At 40.7% G+C, this 22908-nt stretch overlaps 1 protein-coding gene across 1 annotated transcript in view; it reads left to right on the top strand.

The window, feature by feature from the left end:
- The window catches only part of FBXO42 (F-box protein 42), an 80992-nt gene that overhangs the window by 7383 nt on the left and 50701 nt on the right, over positions 1-22908 (top strand). The window lies entirely within an intron of this gene.

Here is a 22908-nt window from a genome sequence, read left to right as displayed (position 1 = left end):
TGTTACTAACAATGAAATATCAGAAAAGGAATACAAAAATATAATACCTTTTAAAGTTGCACCCCCCAAAAAAATCAAATACCTCGGAAAACCTGAGGTGAGACTTATATGCTCAGAACTATAAAGAAGTGAAAGACTTATATGCTAAGAACTATAAAACATTAATCAAGGAAATTAAAGAAGATGCAAAGAAATGGAAAGCTAGTCCATGCTCCTGGGTTGGAAAAATTAATATTGTAAAAAAGGCTATACTACCCAAAGCAATCTACAGGTTCAATACAATCTCTGTCAAATTATCCATGACATTTTTCACAGAACTAGAACAAACTATCCAAAAATTTATGTGGAACCACCAAAGACCCAGAATTGCCAAAGTACTCTTGAGGAACAAAAACCAAGCAGGAGGCATAACTCAGACTTCAGGCAATATTGCAAAGCCACAGTAATCAAGGCAGTGTGGTACTGGTACCAAAACAGACATACAGACCAATGGAACAGAATAGAGAACCCAGAAATAAACCCAGACACCTACGGTCAATTAATCTTTGACAAAGGAGGCAGGAATATAAAATGGGAAAGTCTTTTCATCAAGTATTGCTGGGAAACCTGGACAGCTGCATGCAGATCAATGAAACTAGAACATATCCTCGCACCATGCACAAAAATAAACTCAAAATGCTTAAAGACTTAAATGTAAGACAAGACACCATCGAAATCCTGGAAGAGAACACAGGCAAAACATTCTCTGACATCAACCTTACAAATGTTTTCTCAGGTCAGTCTCCCAAAGCAACAGAAATAAAAGCAAAAATAAACTAATGGGACCTAATCAAACCGACAAGCTTTTGCACAGCAAAGGAAACCAGAAAGAAAACAAAAAGACAGCTTACAGAGTGGGAGAAAATAATTTCGAATAACTGACAAGGGCTTAATTTCTAAAATATGCAAAACAACTTCTACAACTCAACAGGAAAAAAGCCAACAACCCAATTGAAAAATGGGCAAAAGACCTGAATAGACATTTCTCCAAAGAAGATATACAGATGGCCAACAAGCACATGAAAAAATGCTCAACAGCACTGATTATTAGAGAAATGCAAATCAAAACTACCATGAGGAATTCCCCTCGTGGCTCAGTGGAAACGAATACGACTAGGAACCATGAGGTTGAAGGTTCAATCCCTGGCCTCACTCAGTTGGTTAAGAATCCGGTGTTGGAGTTCCCGTCGTGGCGCAGTGGTTGACGAATCTGACCAGAAACCATGAGGTTGCAGGTTTGGTCCCTGCCCTTGCTTAGTGGGTTAAGGATCTGGTGTTGCCGTGAGCTGTGGTGTAGGTTGCAGATGCGGCTTGGATCCCGCATTGCTGTGGCTCTGGCGTAGGCCGGTGGCTACAGCTCCGATTCGACCCCTAGCCTGGGAACCTCCATATGCCTTGGGAGTGGCCCAGGAAAATGGCCAAAAAAAAAAAAAAGAAGGATCTGGTGTTGCTGTGAGCTGTAGTGTAGGTTGCAGATGCAGCTCAGATCTGGTGCTGCTGTGTTTCTGGCCTAGACTGGCAGCTATAGTTCTGATTAGACCCCTAGCTTTGGAACCTCCATATGCTGCAGGTGTGACCCTAAAAGAACACAAGCCAAAAAAAAAAAAAAAAAAAAAAAAAAAAACTACCATGAGATACCACCTCACACCAGTCAGAATGGCCATCATTAATAAGTCCGCTTATAACAAATGCTGGAGGGGGTGTGGAGAAAAGGGAACCCTCCTACACTGCTGGTGGGAATGTAAGTAGGTATAACCACTATGGAAAACAGTATGGAGGCACCTTAGAAAACTGTACATAGAACTACCACATGATCCAGCAACCCCACTCTTGGGCATATAGCCGGACAAAACTTTCCTTGAAAAAGACACATGCACCCACATGTTCATTGCAGCACTATTCACAGTAGCTAAGACATGGAAACAACCTAAATGTCCATCGACAGATGAATGGATTAAGAAGATGTGGTATATGTACACAATGAAATACTCAGCCATAAAAAAGAACGAAGTAATGCCATTTGTAGCAACATGGATGGAACTAGAGACTCTCATATTGAGTGAAGTAAGTCAGAAAGAGAAAGACAAAAACCTATGATATCACTTATATCTTGGATCTAATACACGCTGCAAATGAACCTTTCCACAGAAAAGAAAATCATGGACTTGGAGAATGGACTTGTGGTTGCCAAGGGGGAGGGGGAGGGAGTGGGACGGATTGGGAACTTGGGGTTAATAGATGCAGATTATTTCCTTTGGGGTGGATAAGCAAGGAGATCCTGCTGTGTAGCACTGGGAACTATACCTAGTCACTTATGATGGAGCATGATAATGTGAGAAAAAATAGTCTATGCATGTATGTGTAACTGGGTCACCATGCTGCACAGTAGAAAATTGACAGAATATTGTAAACCAGCTATAATGAAACAAAAATAAAAAGCATTAAATAAAAATATTTTTTAAAAAAGATTGAAGTGACAGTATTACGACAGTCCAGTCTTAAAGGACTACTATCTGAATATTTCTTCTCTGATCAGAAACCTATGGTAACTCATTATTGCCTTACTCCTTTACTTATCTTTGAAGCTCTCCATATGGCCCTTTTGTCCCTTTCGAGTCTTATTTTCCATGACACCCATCATGCAGTCTGTTCAAGCTGGGCTAGTCTTACTGTCTGTCATGTATATCATGTTCATTTTTATAACTGGACCATTTCTAGACAGGCATTTTTTTTCATTTAACTACTCTATCCACTCAGTAGAGTATCTCCTCTGTGCTCCAGCACTTAACCACTGTTACTTTTGCACAATTTGATTAAAGTTAATATTCAAAAAGAAAATTACTGTGCTAATAAATTCCTGCCAAATAGCTTAAAAGGGATATAGCATGCAGTATAATTCATATGTAATATTTTTAGTGTTTTATAGGCTCATGTAGTACTTAGGTTATTAGGCACTCAGATATTCATTCAGTGTAAACATTTGATTCTGATAGATTGATATTCCTCCTGAGCTTTCTGAGGCATTGCCTGATGCCTAGTGTCTTTTGAGTCTTTCTTGCCGTTTTGTTCATTAGTCCATTTATTCAACAAGCATTTACTGAATGCTGCTGTGTACTAGGCATGGATCAAGATACTAGGTTCCAGTAGACAAAATAGTCAGGCCCTCTGATTTCCTGTATCTTATATTTGTGAATGAAGAAAGCAATTAATGACCAAAATTTCAGATAGTAGTAAGTACTTCAAAGAAAATCGAAGAGGGTGATATGATGATGACATGGGACTGAAAGGGAAGACTACTTGAGGTTGGCTGGTTTAGAGAAGGCCTCAATGAGAAGGTGATGTCCAGACTAAAGACAGAGGCAGGAGGTTTAATGCTAAGTTTTGGGTACACAGTGAACAGCTAGTACAAAAGTCTAAAGTAGGAACCAGGATTCAGTCAGGATTCCCAAATTGCGTTTGTCTGTTACTGAGTTTTTGCATCATAATCTAAAGCAGACTTTTCCCAGAGTCCTCATTGTGATGCAGTGATAATGAATGTGACTAGTATCCATGAGGATGTGGGTTTGATCCCTGGCCTTACTCAGTGTGTTAAGGATTCGGTGTTGCTGAAAGCTGTGGTGTAGGTCGAAGATGTGGTTCAGATCTGGCATTGCTGTGGCTGTGGTGTAAGCCAGCAGCTGCAGCTCTGATTCACCCCCTAGCCTGGGAGCCTCCATATGCCTCGTGTGCGGCCCTAAAAAAAAAAAAAAAAAAAAAAAAAAAAAGATTTTGGGAGTTCCTGCTGTGGCACAGTGATAGGTTCTAGGACATAGGTTCAATCCCTGGCTTGGCACAGTAGGTTAAAGGATCTGGTGTTGCTGCAGTTGTGTTGTAGTTTGATCCCTGGCCCAGGAACTCCATGTGCTGCTCAATGACAAAACAAGAAAAAAATTAAAAAAAAAAGTAATTTAAAAAATAGATTTTGGTATGTGTATTAGAAGGAGCATTGAGCTGATATGGGTTCTATTTTGACACTAATTACATGACCTTAAGAAAGTCACTTAATTTTTTTTTTTTTTTTGGACTTTTTTTTTTTTTTTGCTATTTCTTTGAGCCGCTTCCGTGGCATATGGAGGTCCCCAGGCTAGGGGTCTAATCGGAGCTGTAGCCGCTGGCCCACACCAGAGCCACAGCAACACAGCATCCGAGCTGCATCTGCGACCTACACCACAGCTCACGGCAATGCCGGATCGTTAACCCACTGAACAAGGCCAGGGATCGAACCCGCAACCTCATGGTTCCTAGTTGGATTCGTTAACCACTGCGCCACGACGGGAACTCCAAGATTTTTGACTTCAGTTTGCATACTTGTAAAATCTTTTCAAGGAGTTTCTGTTGTGGCACAGTGGAAAGGAATCCAACTAGTATCCATGACGATGCAGTTTCGATCTCTGGCCTTGCTCAATGGGTGGAGAATCCTGCATTGCTGTGAGCTGTGGTGCAGGTTGTAGACTCAGCTGGGATCCTGCATTGCTGAGGCTGTGATGTATGCCAGCAGCTGTAGCTCCAATTTGACCCCTAGCCTGGGAACTTCCACATGCTGTGGGTGGGGCCCTCAAAAAGCAAAAATAAATAAATAAATAAATAAAATGATTCAACTGCCCCATAATCTCTATAATCTCTAAGATCTCCTTTTATAATATTTTATATATTCCTGGAAGTTTTATTAGCCATATTTTATTTTACTTTTTAATCTTATTTATTTATTTTTAGGGCCATGGGTATGGCATATGGAGGTTCCCAGGCTAGGGATTGAATTGCAGCTACAGCTGCTGGCCTATACCACAGCCACAGCAATGCCAGATCTGAGCCTCATTTGTGACCTATACTGCAACTCATGTCAATGCCAGATCCTTAACCCACTGAGCGGGGCCAGGGATTGAACACGAGTCCTCATGGGTACTAGTAGGGCTTGTTTCTGCTGAGCTGCAATGGGAACTCCTCTTTATTTTATTCTTATTTTTATTTTTATTTATTTTTTGCTTTTTAGGGCTGTACCTGCAGCACATGGAGATTCCCAGGCTAGGGGTTGAATTGGAGCTACAGCTGCTGGCCTCTACCACAGCCACAGCAATGTGGTATCCGAGCTGTGTTTGCAACCTACACCACAGCTCACGGCAACACCAGATCCCTAACCCATTGAGCAAGGCCAGGGATTGAACCCACAGCCTTATGGTTCCTAGTCAGATTCATTTCCACTGCACCACGATGGGAACTCCTGTTTTTAATTTTTAATTTATTTAGGCTGTGCCCATGGCAGGCAGAAGTTCCTGGGCCAGGGATTGAACCTGCACCACAGCAGTGACAATGCTGGATTCTTAACCACCAGGCTACCAGGGCACTCCAGCCATATTTTAACATATTGCTCAGTAAGATATGTAAGGCATAGGAAAACTATAAATAAGAACATAAGGTTAAGTTTTAGAAGTACTGCTGAGGGTTTTCTGACCTTGAATTTGCTCTGTTAAAAAAAAAATTAAGATTCCTGGACCCATCCCTGTTTTCTGAAACAATTTCCAGGAAATGTACCTACTAGGTGATTTTTCGTTTTATTTTTTAATGGTCAAGCAAGCTGGTGAAACAAAGATTTACTTCATGGGTGTATGCCATTGGCCTTTAGGTTTCCTGAGGATAGGGAGTAGTTAAGATATTATTTATCTGTCATGGATTCCTTTGCTCTGACCACCACCAGAAAAAAATATAAGTGGAAATGAAATTTTCCATTGTCTTAACAGTATCTTGTCAAGATGTATCATATTCTTTTTCTTTTTTTTTTTTTTTTTTTTTTTTTTTTTTGCTTTTTAGGGCCGCACCCATGGCATATGGAGATTCCTGGGCTAGAGGTCGAATCAGTGCTACAGTTGCTTGCCTACGCCACAGCCACAGCCACCTGGATCCTCAACCCACTGAGCAAGGCCAGGGATTGAACCCACAACTTCAGGTTCCTAGTCAGATTTGTTTCCACTGCGTCACAATGGGAGCTCCCAGCTTTTTTTATATTATGAGAAATTCAGAAGAGTGCATGAAACGTGCAGTTTAAAGAATAATTATAAGCAAATTCCTGTGTAACCGTCATTCAGGTCAAGAAATTTAATATTGTCAGTGCCCCAGGGGTCCTTCCATTGTATCCCTCTTTGATTACAGTCATTTTTTGCTCATATAGAAGTAGTTACTGTTTTCTCTTTTGTGATAATTTCCTTGCTTTTCTTGATACTTTTATCACTGTGTATCTCTAAACAGTAGTTTAGGTTTGTATGTTTGCCAGCTTTACATAAATGGAATCATACTTTGTGTATTCTTTGATGTCTTCTTTTGCAAAATATTAGAGATATATCCATTTGTTATAAATTTTCATTTTAAAGTAGTAAAGCTCAAAAAAAGTCTGGCAAATTTTGGATAATTTAGGTATAGTATTAAGCCTTGATTTTGGAAGAAAACGAAAACATTAATCCAAAAAGATAAATGCACCTTGATATTCATAGTGACATTATTTATGATAGCCAAGATAGGGAAGCAACCTACGTGTCCATCAGTGGTTGAACGGATTAAGAAGAGGTGGTATGTATATATACAATGGAATACTACTCAGTCATAAAAAAGAATGAAATTTTGCCATTTGTTAGGAGTTCCTGTTGTGGCTCAACAGTAACAAACTGGACTGGTATCCATGAGGATGCGGATTCTATCCCTGGCCTTGCTCAGTGGGTTAAGCATCTGGCATTGCCACAGGATGTGGTGTAACAGTGTGGGTCGAAGACATGGCTCAGATCTTGCATTGCTATGGCTGTGGCTTAGGGTGGTGGCTACAGCCCCAATACCACCCCTAGCCTGGGCCCTAAAAAACCAAAATAAATAAAATAAAATTTAAAATAAAATAAAAATAAATGCAAAAATGCAAATGCCAAAGACTTTGATTATTAAAGAATAGATACTGAGGAATCAGTGAGGGTTTTTGACCCAAATTTGCACTGTGACAATCCTGAAGCAAAATAAAGGATAGATTGGGGAAGGAAAGAGTAAACAGCGGGAAACCCAGCTGATTCTCTTTATTGCAGAAGTTAAGCGATGATTTTGGCCTTTAGGGCAGCAGTGGAGGTAATTGGAAGGAAGGGACAATGTGAGAAAAATTTGTCAATTAATTAGATGTGAGAGGAAAGATAAAAGACTCTCAGGTTTAAGTCAGGTAAATGGAAAGAAGGAAGATAATTGGGTAGCTGGGAAACTGTTCAGTATGAACCTGGTGTCAGCTGTCCAGCAAGCAATTAAAAATGAAAATCGGGAGATGAAGTTCAGGAGAATCAGGGCTAGAATGAGTTTTGGAATGATTTAATTGTCCATCTGTCTGTCCATCCTTTTGAACAAATGTTTCATCACATCTGCCTTTTATTAGGCATAAGGAATGAACACATCAGTCTATAACCTCAAGGATTTCACAGTCTAGCTAGTCACTCTTAGTGGTCATACTTGAAACCATGTGATTCCTTAAGGAGAAAATGTATCAAGGACAAATAAGGCAAAAATGGAATTTTGGTGGCCATCTCAACCCTTAGGGTATGAAGGGATAAAGGAACCTCAAAGTGAGGGTTCAGAGGGGTAGTAGAGACCAAGGGGAATATGCAGAGTCATCAAGAATTAAACTGAATTTAAGGAATCAAGATAGTGCCAAAATGAAGTTGGAACTTTTGAGAAATTTCTTTAAAATGAATTTAAGATATTATTTCATTTTATTTTGTACATATGGATCGATGATAATGTAATCTTAAAGATTCCTTTTTCTCTTTGCCATGTTTTTCATCTTTTTTTTTGTCTTTTTGCTATTCTTTGGGCCGCTCCCGCGGCATATGGAGGTTCCCAGACTAGGGGTCCAGTCGGAGCTGTAGCCACTGGCCTATGCCAGAGCCACAGCAACGCGGCATCCGAGCCATGTCTGCAGCCTACACCACAGCTCACGGCAATGCCGGATCGTTAACCCACTGAGCAAGGGCAGGGACCGAACCCGCAACCTCATGGTTCCTAGTTGGATTTGTTAACCACTGCGCCACGACGGGAACTCCTTTTTCATCTTTTTTGATCCATAATTGATTGAGATAGAATTACATTAGTGTCCCACTCAGCTATGTTTTTAACTTTGGATTTTTGCTGATATGAGCAGAAATTCCTATTTGGAACTTTTGTCCTTTGTTTTTACCTGTAAATAAAATACTGTCTTCTATCGATCTAAGTTGACCTGGCTCATGATAATTTCTTTTTTTTGTGGTAAAGTATACATAACATAAAGTTAACCATTTTAGCCATTTTTAAGTGATAGTGTAGTGGCATTAACTATATTCACTTTTTTATGTAATGATGATACTTTTATTCTTACTGCCTTTTATTTGCTAAATATTTCTCTATTTTATTTATTTATTTCTTTGGCCATTCCTGTGGCATGTGGAAGTTCCCAGGCCAGGGATCAAACCCATACCACAGCAACAATCCAAGCTGATACAGTGATAACGACAGGTTCTTAACCCTTTGCACCACAAAAGAACTCCCTTTTACCATTGTTTTTGTTTTTGTTTTCAATTTTATGGCCATACCTGTGGCATGTGGAAGTTCTCAAGCCAGGGATAGTAATTGTGAATTAGTCCCTTATCAGTCTCTCCTGGGGACCAATAAATTTTCTTTAGTATCGTTTTGAACTTAAAATTTTTATATATTTGATACAATAGAAGCCATAATAGTTTTCTTTTCTTTTTTGTCTTTTTGCTTTTTCTAAGGCCGCTTCCCACGGCATATGGAGGTTCCCAGGCTAGGGGTCTAATCGGAACTGTAGCCACCAGCCACAGCCACAGCCATAGCAATGCCAGATCCGAGCTGCGTCTGCGACCTACACCACAGCTCACAGCAACACTGGATCCCTTACCCACTGAGCAAGGCCAGGGACTGAACCTGCAACCTCATGGTTCCTAGTTGGATTCGTTAACCACTGCGCCAGGACGGGATCTCCCATAATAGTTTTCTTAGATTTTGTGGGTTTTACTCTCAAATTGTTTCCTCTTAGGCCTGTAGGAGTATCTTCAATTTGGCTCCTCTGACCTTTTGACATGACTGCATTAGTCTTTAATAGTTCCTTTGCTTCTGGGTGCAAGAAGATATTTCAGGCTCATCTTGTACCTTTCCTACCCCACTTGTAGAAACTGCCATTTCTTGCAGGAGATCTACCTTTTTTTTTTTTTTTTTTTTGTGGAAAATAGAATATGAAGACCACAATCCAGGTGCTAGGGGTACTCATTGCTAATGAGATATCATTATTTCTCTTGTGAATCTTTTCTTTTCTTTTCTTTTCTTTTTTTTGTCTTTTTGCCTTTTCTAGGGCTGCTCCCACGGCATATGGAGGTTCCCAGGCTAGGGGTCAAATTGGAGCTGTAGCCCGGCCTATGCCCAAGCCACAGCAACGCCGGATCCAAGCCGCGTCTGCAGCCTTCACCACAGCTCACGGCAACGCCAGATCCTTAACCCACTGAGCAAGGCCAGGGATTGAACCCGCAACCTTATGGTTCCTAGTCGGATTTGCTAACCACTGCGCCACGAGGGGAACTCCTTGTGAATCTTTTTCAGTGGACAAGGCTAAGAAATACTTTCCATTAAAAGGGGAAAAAATGAGTTCCTACTGATAATTTGGATTTATATTTACAGTTGCATGGGTTTTCCTTAATTTCTTTAATTTTATTTTTGTATCTCTTTCCTTTTATGCTGGGTTTTGGGGGGGGCTTTTTTCTTTTCTTTTTTTTTTTGGTTTTTAATGGAGTAAACAATTATTTAATTGCTTTACACTGTACCTGTAGTAGTTTCAGAAAAATAATGGCAGTGTTGCTACTACAGGCAAGACACTGAATATAGCCTTTTTTAATTTTTTTATGGCTGCACTTGCAGCATATGGGAGTTCCCAGGCTGGGGTCGAATCAGAGCTGTAGCTGCTGGCCATAGCCACAGCCACAGACACAGCAACACTGGATCTAAGCCACATCCATGACCTACACCACAGCTCCTGGCAACCCCTGATCCTTAACCCACAAAGCAAGACCAGGGTTTGAACCTGCTGACCCACAACAGGAACTCTGAGCTTTATTTTTTTCATGAGTTCTTTTCTGTACTTAAAACCCACAAAAGATACATGTGGTAAGAAATATTACTTTTTAAAGCTACTTGAACTAATTCCTCTCTCTAGTGTTATGCCACCAGCTTCTTATACGATTAGGTAATTTTATTTTTTCAAATATATTCCTCTTGATGATATCTCAAGATCACTGTTTACCTTTCTGAAACTCCATTTAATAGGTGTTTACTTTCATCCAGAGAATTTCATTGTATAAGAATAAGAGAAGTTGGGTATTTCTTCATACCTGTGTGCCTCTTTGGTTCATCTTCATGTACTCTCCATTTAACACTTCTCCTGGGTGAAGTTTTGATTATGGTTTGCAGCTTTAAAGAAGTGGCAGAGAAGTACATAACTCCTAACAAACTAAGTATTATCTTTCTTTTGTACGGTGATACTGTGTGGGTGGGAATTCTACAAATGTATGTCAGTTTGATTTTAGAATTTGTAAACTGATCCAGAAAAGTAAATGTGAAGCAGTGAAATTAGAGGCATTTAGTTTTATATTATGTTCTTACTTATGGGTTTCTTTCTTTTTTTTTTTTTTTTAGTCTGTCTTTTCTAGAGCTGCACTGTTGGAACATGGGGGTTCCCAGGCTAGGGGTCTAATCAGAGCTGTAGCCGGCAACCTACACCACAGCCACAGCAACACCAGATCTGAGCCATGTCTTCGACCTACACCAGGGCTCATGGCAACGCCGGATCCTTAACCCACTGAATGAGGCCAGGGGTCGAACCCGAAACCTCATGGTTCCTAGTCGAATTTGTTAACCACTGAGCCACGGCAGGAACTCCGTTTATGGATTTCTTTTAAAGAATATTTAAAAGTTAGCTGTTTAGAATTGACCATAAATTGACCTTTGACTCCAAGTACAAAATTTTGCCATCACTTATTTCTTTCTATCTAGAATTTAATATTATAAGCCTTCTTTGAAGACATTTGTAGGTTGCACAGTCTTTATTTATTTTTGTAAAAATGGTACAGGAGTTCCCACTGTGGCAGATTGGTGATGGTGCGACAGTCTCTGCAGTGCCAGGCTGCAGGTTCCATCCCTGGTTTGTCACAGTGGGTGAAAGGATCTGGTTGCAACTGCAGCTCAGATCTGATCGCTGGCCTGGGAACTCCAAAGGCCAAAGTGAAAACAACAACAAAACAAAACAAAATACTGCATTTTGACATTCCTGGTCTTTTTTTTTTTTTTTTTCTTCCATTTTTTTAATCAGACAATTAGTGCAGTATACAGAATCAGTTTCCTTGAGATTATAGCAAATTTTAAAGACAGTCAAAGAGAATAATTTCCCTGACTCCATCCTTTTAAATGTTGACTCTTGGAGTTGCTGTTGCTGCAGCAGAGATGAATCCAACTGGGAACCATGAGGTTGCAGGTTCGATCCCTGGCCTCGCTCAGTGGGTTGAGGATCTGGTGTTGCCGTAAGCTGTGGTGTAGGTCGCAGATGCGACTCTGATCTGGCATTGCTGTGGCTCTGGTGTAGGCCGGCAGCAACAGCTCTGATTAGACCCCTAGACTGGGAACCTCCATATGCCTCGGGTGCGGCCCTAAAAAGACAAAAGACCCCCCCCAAAAAAATGTTGATTCTTAAATTTGAATTGGGGAGTTCACATCATGGCTCAGCAGAAATAAATCTGACTAGTTAGTATCTGTGAGGATGCAGGTTTGATCCCTGGCCTCGCTCAGTGGGTTAAGGATCCGGCACTGATGTGAGCTCTGGTGTAGGTTGCAGATGTGACTTGGATCATGCGTGGCTGTGGCCAGCAGCTGTAGCTCCAGTTTGACCCCTGGCCTGGGAACCTCCATATGTCATTGGTGCGTCCCTAAAATTAAAAAAAAAAAAAATGAATTAGGGTATTAAAAGATTTTCAGCCATCACTCTATTCATTTGAAGTACAGTATGTATGATACAACACATATAAGAGGGCAGTTAGCATTGGCAATTTTCACGTGTTCCTGGATGGTCTATCTTAAGGCATATTGTCTGCTTTAAAGCAAAATTCTGGTTGTGCATGTTTCATCTATTTTTTTTGAACATGTTGCATCTTGATTGCCTTTTGTGTTCTTGCCTTTGTCTGGACTTTATTGAAAACTCTAGTAATAAGAAGTGAAATATGCGTTTTAATTAGGTAGATTCTTAATGAGCAGAATTTGTAACTTGTGAAGTGGTGAAAAGTAGAAACTATCTGTATTATTTATCTAATGTTGGCTTAGGCCTTTGTCTGGACTTTATTGAAAACTCTAGTAATAAGAAGTGAAATATGCGTTTTAATTAGGTAGATTCTTAATGAGCAGAATTTGTAACTTGTGAAGTGGTGAAAAGTAGAAACTATCTGTATTATTTATCTAATGTTGGCTTAGGTCTTTAGGCCACCTAACTCAACAAATATTTATACAACTTTAGATGATGAAGATACTGTACACGAGTTCCCGTCGTGGCGCAGTGGTTAACGAATCTGACTAGGAACCATGAGGTTGCGGGTTCGGTCCCTGCCCTTGCTCAGTGGGTTAATGATCCGGCGTTGCCGTGAGCTGTGGTGTAGGTTGCAGACGCGGCTTGGATCCCGCGTTGCTGTGGTTCTGGCGTAGGCCGGTGGCTACAGCTCCGATTAGACCCCTAGCCTGGGAACCTCCATATGCCGCGGGAGCGGCCCAAGAAATAGCAACAACAACAACAAAAAGACAAAAGACAAAAAAAAAAAGATACTGTACAAAATGAATAGAAGGCTAGAGGCATACTTAATTGGCTGGAGGGGATGGAGGAATCTCACAAAAGGAATAACTGAAATAATGAGTAGGAATTTGCTGTACTGGTAAGTAGGAGACAAGTATTTTAGGAAGAGGATGTGGTCAGCAAGAACAAAGACCAAAGAAGGGAAAACACCTTACGGTGTTTCAGAAAAAGTAGCTCAAAATGACTGAATTGAAATCTTAGGCGTTCCCGTCGTGGCTCAGCAGGAATGAATCACTAACATCCATGAGGCCGATGGTTTGATTCCTGGCCTGGCTCAGTGGGTTAAGGATCCACTTAATCATGGCATTGCCATGAACTGTGGTATAGGTCGCAGACACGGCTCGGATCTGGCATGGCTGTGGCTGTGGTGTAGGCCAGCGCCTATAGCTCTGGTTTGACCCCTAGCCTGGGAATCTCCATGTGCCGCAGGTGTGTCCCTAAAAAGACCAAAAAAAAAAAAAAAAAGAGCTGTTAATCATGTCATTGTTAAGTCCTTGGCATGTTTTGATAGCTATAGCCTGGTAATTTTATTTATTTTATTAAAATGTTCATATTTCTTTTTTTTTTACATTACTGGTTATAGCTCATCTTTAATATTCAATCACTTCTGGTTCAGTATATTTTCCCTTAGAAAAGATCCACTGATTTGGGAATGCTGTTTTGTATGTGCTCCACTGCTTCCTCCCTCCCCCAAAAAAAGTTACTGATATGTTGACTGATTCTGGGATAACAAACAGATATGGGGGGAAGGACATACGAAATTAAAATGTCACTGCCCTTTTGCCATCTTCAGTAAATTTAACCACACATACCAAGGGCTTTTAAAAAGATATCTTTTAAAAAGATATTGCAGCAGTTCCCGTTGTGGCTCAGCAGATTACAAACACAACTAGTATCTATGAAGACGTGGTTATATATTATATATAAATATATATAATATATTACATATATTTCTTCTAAGTCCTTTAAAATATTAGTGTATTTATGGAGTTCCCATCGTGGCATAGCAGAAATGAATCTGACTAGGAACCATGAGGTTGTGGGTTTGATCCCTGGCATCACTCCGTGGGCTAAGGATCTGGCATTGCTGTGAGCTATGGTATAGGTCACAGACGCAGCTCGGTTCTAGCGCTGCTGTGGCTGTGGTGTAGGCAGGCAGCTGTAGTTCTGATTAGACCTCTAGCCTGGGAACCTCCATATGCCATGGGTGTGGCCCTAAAAAGCAAAAAAAAAAAAAGTTAGTTTATTTATTATGCTGTAAATTCATTGTAGCTTATTTCCTATAGACATGTTGACCTTTTTAATGGGGTGTTTTAGAGGGAGGTTGTCATGGCAGCTCGGGCTGCCATGACAAAATACCATAGGCTAGGTGGCTTAAACAACAGAAATTTATTTCTCACAGTTCCGGAGCCTAGCAAGTATAAGATCAAGGTGCTAGCAAAGTAGTTTGTTTGTTTGTTGTTGTTTTGCTTTTTAGGGCTGTGCCTGTGGCATATTGAAGATCCTTGGCTAGGGGTTGAATCAGAGCTACAGCTGCCAGCCACAGCCACAACCACAGCCAAAGCCACAGCAGTGTGGGGTCCAAGCCGAGTCTGTAACCTACACTACAGCTCACAGCAGTGCTGGATCCTTAACTCACTGAGTGAAGCCAGGAATTGAACCCACATCCTAAAGAATACTAGTTGGCTTCTTAACCCGCAAAGCCACAACAGGAACTCCTGAGCTTGTTTTTGTTTTTGTTTTTTTGTCTTTTCTAGTGCCACTCCTGCAGCATATGGAGATTCCCAGGCTAGGGGTCTAATTGGAGTTGTAGCCACTGGCCTGTGCCAGAGCCACAGCAACGAGGAATCCGAGCCACATCTGCAACCTACACCACAGCTCACGGCAACGCCAGATCCTTAACCCACTGAGCGAGGCCAGGGATCGAACCCTCAACCTCATGTTAACCACGGAGCCATGACGGAAACTCCCTGAGCTTGTTTTTTTTTTTTTTTTTTTTTTTGAGCTCGTTTTAACGCTAGAAAAGCAATTAGTGTAATTTATATCACCAACAGACCAACAGGAACAATGATGTTTTAATGCAGCAAAAACATGTGATGAATTTTCAAAGCCCATTTATGATTTTAAAATCAAATCAAATTAAAATCACTTGTGGCGTACGTTGCAGGTGGTGGTATAAATTGGAACAATTACTTTGGAAGACAATTTGACATTATCTAGTAAAGATGTAAGTGCCTATAACCTACACCCACTAATTTCACTCCCAGTATGAACCCTAGAGCATTGTTTTTCACCCTGTAGCTTGCCACCCATTAGAATGAAGACAGTTTAATGGCATTTAACCAGTGATTTTCTTAACTGATAAATACAATAGAAAATATCAGTATACTGTAAGGACATTATTTTGTGAAGCTTATTCCCGTATGTGTGTGTGTACGTATATATATGTATGTGTGTGTGTGTATGTATATATATATATATGTAGGTTTTACCTGATTTGTGAGGTAAAACGTATTTTTTATTGTGGTTGCTGTCAAGAAAATTTGAAAGCCACTATTTTAAAGAAGTTAAAAAAAATGCTCATTTTATAAGAGCAGACTGTTGGAAACACTGTTTTCTTTCAACAGTAGAATGGATAGATTATCACTGACTCACCCAGCAAGGTTTTACACTGTGCTGAAATGGACTATAGCTATGTTTAACAACTAAGCGATATATTGCTTAGAAATACATTTTTATGCGATATCCGTATGTGTTAAAACTATAAAGAAAAGTAAGGGATTGATAAATAAAACAGCATAGTGATGACTTCTGGTTGAGGGAGGGGCAGATGGTAATGAGGGGGTCACACTGTGGCCTAAAGGTCCCGGTGATGTTCTGTTTTCCTCACTAGGACGTGGGTACACGGTGGTTTATTTTATTATTTTAAATTGTACGTATGTGTTCTGTGCAGTGTTTTTTTAAATTGTGGGAAATTTGTTTAATAGTTTGCCATTTTAATCATTTTATCTGTACAGTTACTTGGCATTGAATACATTCACATTATTGCGCAACCATTACCGATATTCATTCCAGAATGTTTATCGTCCCTGACTGAAACTCCAGAGTCATTAAGCAGCAATTCCCTGTTTTCCTGTCCCTCGCCCAACTGCAGCCACCATTCTTCTTTGCTGTGTAAATTGAGTACTCTAGGCACTGCATATAAACGGAATCATATAGTACTTAGCTTTAATGTCTGGCTTGTTTCACGTAGCATAACGTCTTCAGGCTTCTTCCTTGTAGTATACATCAGAATTTGCTTCCGCTTTAAGGCTAAATAAAATTGTTGTGTGAGTGTACTACATTTTGTTTATCCATTATCCACTGATGGACATTTGAGTTGTTTCTGCCTTCTTGCTGTTGTGATCAGTGGTGCTATGAACATGGGTATATGGATACCTGCTTGAGTCCCTGCCTTTCAGTTCTTTTGGGTATGTACCCAGAAGTGGAATTACTGGATCATGTGGTAGTTATGACTCATTTTTTGAGGCACTGCATCCTCTTTGCCACTGTTGCTGCACACCTATATGGTTTTGTATGTATGATATATTTGGCTGTTAAAAATTAATTTTAAAAAGGCAAAACCTCCATTTTTTCCTCAGGGATGATGTTCTTTTTTTTGTAGGTCATGTCCACGGCATGCAGGAGTTCCTGGGCCAGGGATCGAACTTGAGCCACAGCAGCGACAATGCTGGATCCTTAACCCCATGAGCCACCAGGGAACTCCTAGAGGTGATGGTCTTACTTTATATAGTATTACTGTCTTCTGTTAAAATCTAAAAATTTAGGCTCTCACAAAATATAAATTTGGGCATTAAAGTTCTGTTACACTTTTTTTTGCTTTTTAGGGCCGCATATGGAGGTTCCCAGGCTAGGGGCTGAATCAGCTGAAGCTGCTGGCCTACACCACAGCCATAGCAACATAGGATCCGAGCCATGTCTGTGACGTACACCACATCTCATGGTAATGCCAGATCCTTAATCCACTGAGCAAGGCCAGGGATTGAATCTGCATCCTCATGGTTATTAGTCAAGTTTGTTACCACTGAGCCACAGTGGGAACTCCTGTTGTACTTTTTTCATTTTATACTAAGCAAAACATTTTGCTGAATCTAGAATATGTGATTCTCCATATGGAATTTTCAGAACCTAGAATATCTTCATTGATGATTGGAAACCATTACATTTTTCTCAACCATTTAACCTCCTTTGGTTGCTATATATGAATATGGAGAATGGCCCTTCTTAAACTGGTCCATTTCTGCTACTATTCCGTGATAGTCATAAAGTGCTTTCGTGTAACATCAGCCATTACAAAGAACGATAAGAAAGCATACTGATGTACACCTTGGGGAAATACTTTATTTTTCAGTTTCATTAAAGGAAATCTTTCTTAGATAACACACTGATGAGTTAACTATTTAAAAAAAAAAAAGTCTAACTGTAGCTGGTATCTGTTGTTAAATTTGGAATGCTTTCTAGAAACAGCTCTCTGAATTGTCACAATAGCTCACAGTTTGCTAATAGCAACAGTGGTTATGCCAGATTATTCTATTTCTAGACCTTTTTTTGTCAAAATGTTGACTGTTAGGAACTAAGGGAGGCTCCAGATTATGAGCTTCTGTTAATGTAGATAAAATATTAAGTAGTATATACATGCGTTAAAATGCCCATCAAGGAGAAAATAGTTTTGCCCTTTTGTCCTAAAGGTAATTCTAAAAGTGGGAAAGAACATCAGTACAAGAGATAATAGCTTGAAAATCTTTCCACCTTCACGCATTTCATTCTCTCAGATGCTACCTATTCTTTGAAGCCCAGATGCTTCTTTCTGTGTAACTAACTTCCTTCACATGCTAGTCGGAAGCCATCTCTTCCTGCCCTGAACTGCTAGAGCTTGTTTGGTGCTACGGTTTGTCCTGTGGTGGTATCTTTTTGTGTCTTTGACTTTTACTAGGTTAATCTCTTTGAGAGGAAATGTCTTCTTTTTGTAACTCCCATGGGATCTACACACAGTATTTTCACATTTAGCAAATGTTCCATTGATATTTACTGAGTGCACAAAGTAAGGTAAAAATTTATATTTTACCATTTTTTACTTGTTACAACTTTTTTATTGGAGTAAGTACAATGATAATAAGACTTCGTCTCATCTTAGATTGGATCATACTGTGGTGTGTAAATCTTCATGCAACAGTATTTTATATTTTCAAGAGTAGCATTTAATGCTTAATTCCATTAGTGCTGCTGAGGTGGGTAACTTCATGAGTTCATAGTGACATCTGTGCAAGGCTGCTGCTTTGCCTTTGAGAGGCCCTCGTGCTGGTAGATCACTGTCTGCTTTTCATTCAATCCAGCTACGCATTCTTTAGTTAATATCCCAGTGCTTTATTTTATCATCATCATTAAGAATTTTCCTTCGAGTTCCCATCCTGGCACAGTGGAAACGAATCCGACTAGGAACCATAAGGTTGTAGGTTCGATCCCTGGCCTCTCTCAGTGGGTTAAGGATCTGGCATTGCAGTGAGCTGTGGTGTAGGTCGCAGACATGGCTTGGATCTGGCGTTGCTGTGGCTCTGGCACAGGCCTGCGACTATGGCTCCTATTAGACCCCTAACCTGGGAACCTCCATGTGCCGCGGGTGCAGCCCTATAAAGACAAAAGACACAAAAACAAAAAAACAAAATTCAAGGAATCAGAGAGGTATATCCAGTCTGATCAATAAAATATCTTGATAGCATCTAGTGACATATAAGGGTAGGGTCTGCTATTTCTTGGGTATACTAGTGATGTAATTTCTATTAAAAAATAGTGTAAAAGGTTTTGTGAGTGGCAATGTCATTAAATCTTTCCCCCTTTGAATGTCTGATGCTTGGAATTCAAGGTGCATAGGCAAATGGTCTCTGCTGTCAGGGAGCTCAAATTCTAGTACATTGACTTCAGTTTGTGGTTTTTCCCAAAGACTTGGTCACTTTGGGGAAATTGAGTCTTAACACAAATGTGAAGGGTATGGAAGATTTCTTGGACTTTCATGAAAACCACTTTCATTGAGTTAATGAACTTACATGTGAAATGTTTTGTAGGGCTTCTTTTGGCATGAAAAAATGAAAAACTATTTCAAGATGCCTGTTTCCTCTGGGAGTATGAGTGATGATTTCATTACCTAATCATGGTCGTAAAAATGAAGGGCTGTAAAAATTAGTGCTGGGCATATACTTTCAGAGGAATTGCATCCAAGCCCATTCTCATTGACATCTTTGCTCAGGGTCAAGTTAGCAAACATGCCCTTGAGGCCGTGGGGTTTGATGCTTTTGTGTACAGTAAAACAGTTGGATGATGAGAATTGCCTGAAGCGGTGTTACCAAAGGTGAGTCCCTTTATTTAGGCTTGCTCATTTTGAGATGATTTAGAAAAAGGGTAACAAGTTGTTTTGTTGAGCCAAACAGCTTTATTTTGTTTGGGAACAAAATAGTAATATAAATAACCTTTTGTAGCCTTCATTGATTCAGTTTGTTCAGAAGCAGACCTTAGGCTCACAGACTGTCAAGATGTTGTGTAAGGGAACAATTATCTTAGAGATGCTATATTTAACTCAGATGTGAAAGATACAGCCAGACTCAAAGAATCTGTTTCTTTGGACTCTTTTCCTTGGTGAATTTTAGAGCTGAGTGAGGATGAAAAATATGAGAAAATCAATAAATTAGGGAATATAGCCAACAGGAGATGAAAAATGATAATTTACAGGGGAAAGAGTAAGGGGGATTATGGGAAGTGGTTATTCCAGTAGAAAAAGGCACTTTGGGGGAGGGGCCAGAAAAAATTCAAATTGCTGTTTTCTGTGTAATGTAACTGTACTCTTTAGGGTAAGACTTGGGACTAGAATTGGAAAGGCCTTCCTCTAGCAAGTTAAGCATATGGAAAAGCAGTTCACCCCAAGTGGATGGAGGTGGCTAACTATCTAGGATCTTTTATTTAACACAAGTTATGGTAAACCTATCACAATGCTTCTCTACTTTTTTTTTTTTTGGCCACACCTGTGGCTTCCAGGCCAGGGATTGAATCTGAGCCACAACTGTGGCAACACTGGATTCTTTTTTTTTTTTTTTTTTTTTTTTTTTTTTTGGTCTTTCTGCTATTTCTTTGGGCCGCTTCCGAGGCATATGGAGGTTCCCAGGCTAGGGGTCGAATCGGAGCTGTAGCCACTGGCCTACGCCAGAGCCACAGCAACGCGGGATCCGAGCCGCATCTGCAACCTACACCACAGCTCACGGCAACGCCAGGTCGTTAACCCACTGAGCAGGGGCAGGGACTGAACCCGCAACCTCATGGTTCCTAGTCGGATTCGTTAACCACTGCGCCACGACGGGAACTCCCAACACTGGATTCTTTAACCCACTGGGATATAGCAGAAACTCCAGTACTTTTCTACTTTCAAGGAATGGAGGGAATTGCTGTTGCTCCCCTGCCACCCCCTTCCCCCAACAAGGAGGATTTAGGTTACTCCTCTACTTCTAATTAGCCACTAATTTTTCATCATCGTCAAGATTAGCAGTCACTTCACTGGGACGCATTGCAGAATCACGAGCTAATTTTGTAGATAAATTATGTTGGAAGCAATTCCATGGATTTTGACTCGTGTTTTCCTTTTCCTTAGTGTGATTATTCTTCCAGTTTTTAAGATGCGCATAATGAGTTTGTGAATTATGGGAGTGGTAGAATGATATAGGAATGGGAGGTTTCTGTTCTTTGATCTCTCCCTCCCACCACCCCTCTTCACCTTTTGGAACATTTCGGGTCTTTCTCAAGGCCCCAAAGTGTGTTTCAGGATCACTCTTCTCTTCCTGTTATTTCTTATCCTTTTCGTTAGTGCTAGAGAGAATGTTGGAAATTTGTAAGGTGGATGGCATAGTGAATGGTCAGGGTAGGTGTATATGGTCCAAGGAATAGATGTAAATATGTATAAATAGATAAAAATATGTACAGATATAAAATTTTTTAATTTAAAAGTTATAAAATTGAAGTTCCTTTTGTGACTTAGCAAGTTAAGAACCCAACTAGAGTCTATGAGGATGTGGGTTCGATCCCTGGCCTCGTTCAGTGGGTGAAGGATCCGGTGTTGCCAAGTGCTTTGGCATAGCTCACAGATGCTGCTTGGATCCCAATTGCTGTGACTGTGGCCTAGGCTGGCAGCTGCAGCTCTGATTTGACCCCTAGCCTGGGAACTTCCACATGCTACAGGTGCAGCCCTAAAAAAAAAAAAAAAAAAAAAAAAAGGAAACAAAGTATAAAATTAAAATTCAGGTGCCCATTTATGAAATGACTTGCTGGAGTTCCCGTTGTGGCTCAGTGGTTAACGAATCCTACTAGGAAACATGAGGTTTTGGGTTCAATCCCTGCCTCGCTCAGTGGGTTAAGGATCCGGTGTTGCTGTGAGCTGTGGTGTAGGTTGCAGATGAGGCTTGGATCCAGTGTTGCTGTGGCTCTGGTGTAGGCCGGCGACTACAGCTGCGATTGACCTCTAGCCTGGGAACTTCCATGTGCCAAGGGCATAGCCCTAGAAAAAAAAAAAAAAAAGACTTGCTGCCCATCTGTAAGTAGTGTAGCTGCAGACAGTTGTTAGTCCTTTCAGGGTCTGCCTCAGCATTGGAACCAGGATCATGCTGTCTTCTCAGAGCAGCCCCAGCCAGTGGTGGTGAGCAGAGCAGTGATCTAGAGCCTTGCCTTCTTGCCCATACTGGCTGTCCTTGCTCCCAATGTTTCTGTTGTTCAGGCGTTGTCAGATCTGCACCATGGTCTCATGGCTCCTCCTGCTTAGTCCTACCCTTTTCTTCTCATAAGTGTTCTCCCCATCAAACCTTTTTCATTCCTAATTTTATTTAACATCTGCTTCTTCTAGAATCTAGCCTGTGACACTTATATAAAGCACTCTGTTTCCTTCATTTTACTGTTTTACCTCAGTCTTTGCATGAAATATCAGTGGCATGGTATAAATGAATTGCCTGCCTTTCTGTATGTGTTTATTTTTGTTTGGTTGGGTTTTTGGCCACTGCTATGGCATGCAGAAGTTCCTGGGCCAGAAATCAAACCCAAGCCACAGTGGCAACCCGAACTTCTGCAGTGACAACACTGGATCCTTAACCCACTGCGCCATAAAGAAACTCCACCTGTATGTGTGTTTTATTTGTGCTCTTTCTAGAAAATTTAGGAAATATAAATAACACAAGGACGTTTAAAAATATCCATAATGGGAGCTCCCTCTGTGGCACAGTAGGTTAATGATCCACCTGTCTCTGTGGGAGCACCAGTTCAATCCCCAGCCCAGCTCAGTGGGTTAAGGATCTGGCATTGCTGCCTCTGTGGTGTAGGTCACAACTCTGGCTCTGATTTGATCACTGGCACAGGAACTTCCATGTGCCATGGGTGTGGCCAAAAAAAAAAAATCCATAATGATTTTTTAAAATTAATTATCTCTACTAGAGGTAACTGGTAAACTTTTTTTTTTTTTTTTTTTGTCTTTTTGTCTTTTGCTGTTGTTGTTGTTGCTATTTCTTGGGCCGCTCCCGCGACATATGGAGGTTCCCAGGCTAGGGGTTGAATCGGAGCTGTAGCCCCCGGCCTACGCCAGAGCCACAGCAACGCGGGATCCGAGCCGCGTCTGCAACCTACACCACAGCTCACAGCAACGCCGGATCGTTAACCCACTGAGCAAGGCCAGGGACCGAACCCATAACCTCATGGTTCCTAGTCGGATTCGTTAACCACTGCGCCACGACGGGAACTCCGAACTGGTAAACTTTAGAGAAGCGCATTAAGTATTCAGCTTGGTGAATTTTTCACAAACATAACACATCTATGTAACCATTACCCAGTCAGGAAGCTTTACCAGTACCCCAAAAGCCTCCCAGTGATTA

Source organism: Sus scrofa, chromosome 6, assembly GCF_000003025.6.
Source record: "Sus scrofa isolate TJ Tabasco breed Duroc chromosome 6, Sscrofa11.1, whole genome shotgun sequence".
Classification (NCBI taxonomy): Eukaryota; Metazoa; Chordata; class Mammalia; order Artiodactyla; family Suidae; genus Sus; species Sus scrofa.
Note: the sequence above shows the minus strand (reverse complement) of the source record. Positions and strands in the feature narration are given on the sequence as shown.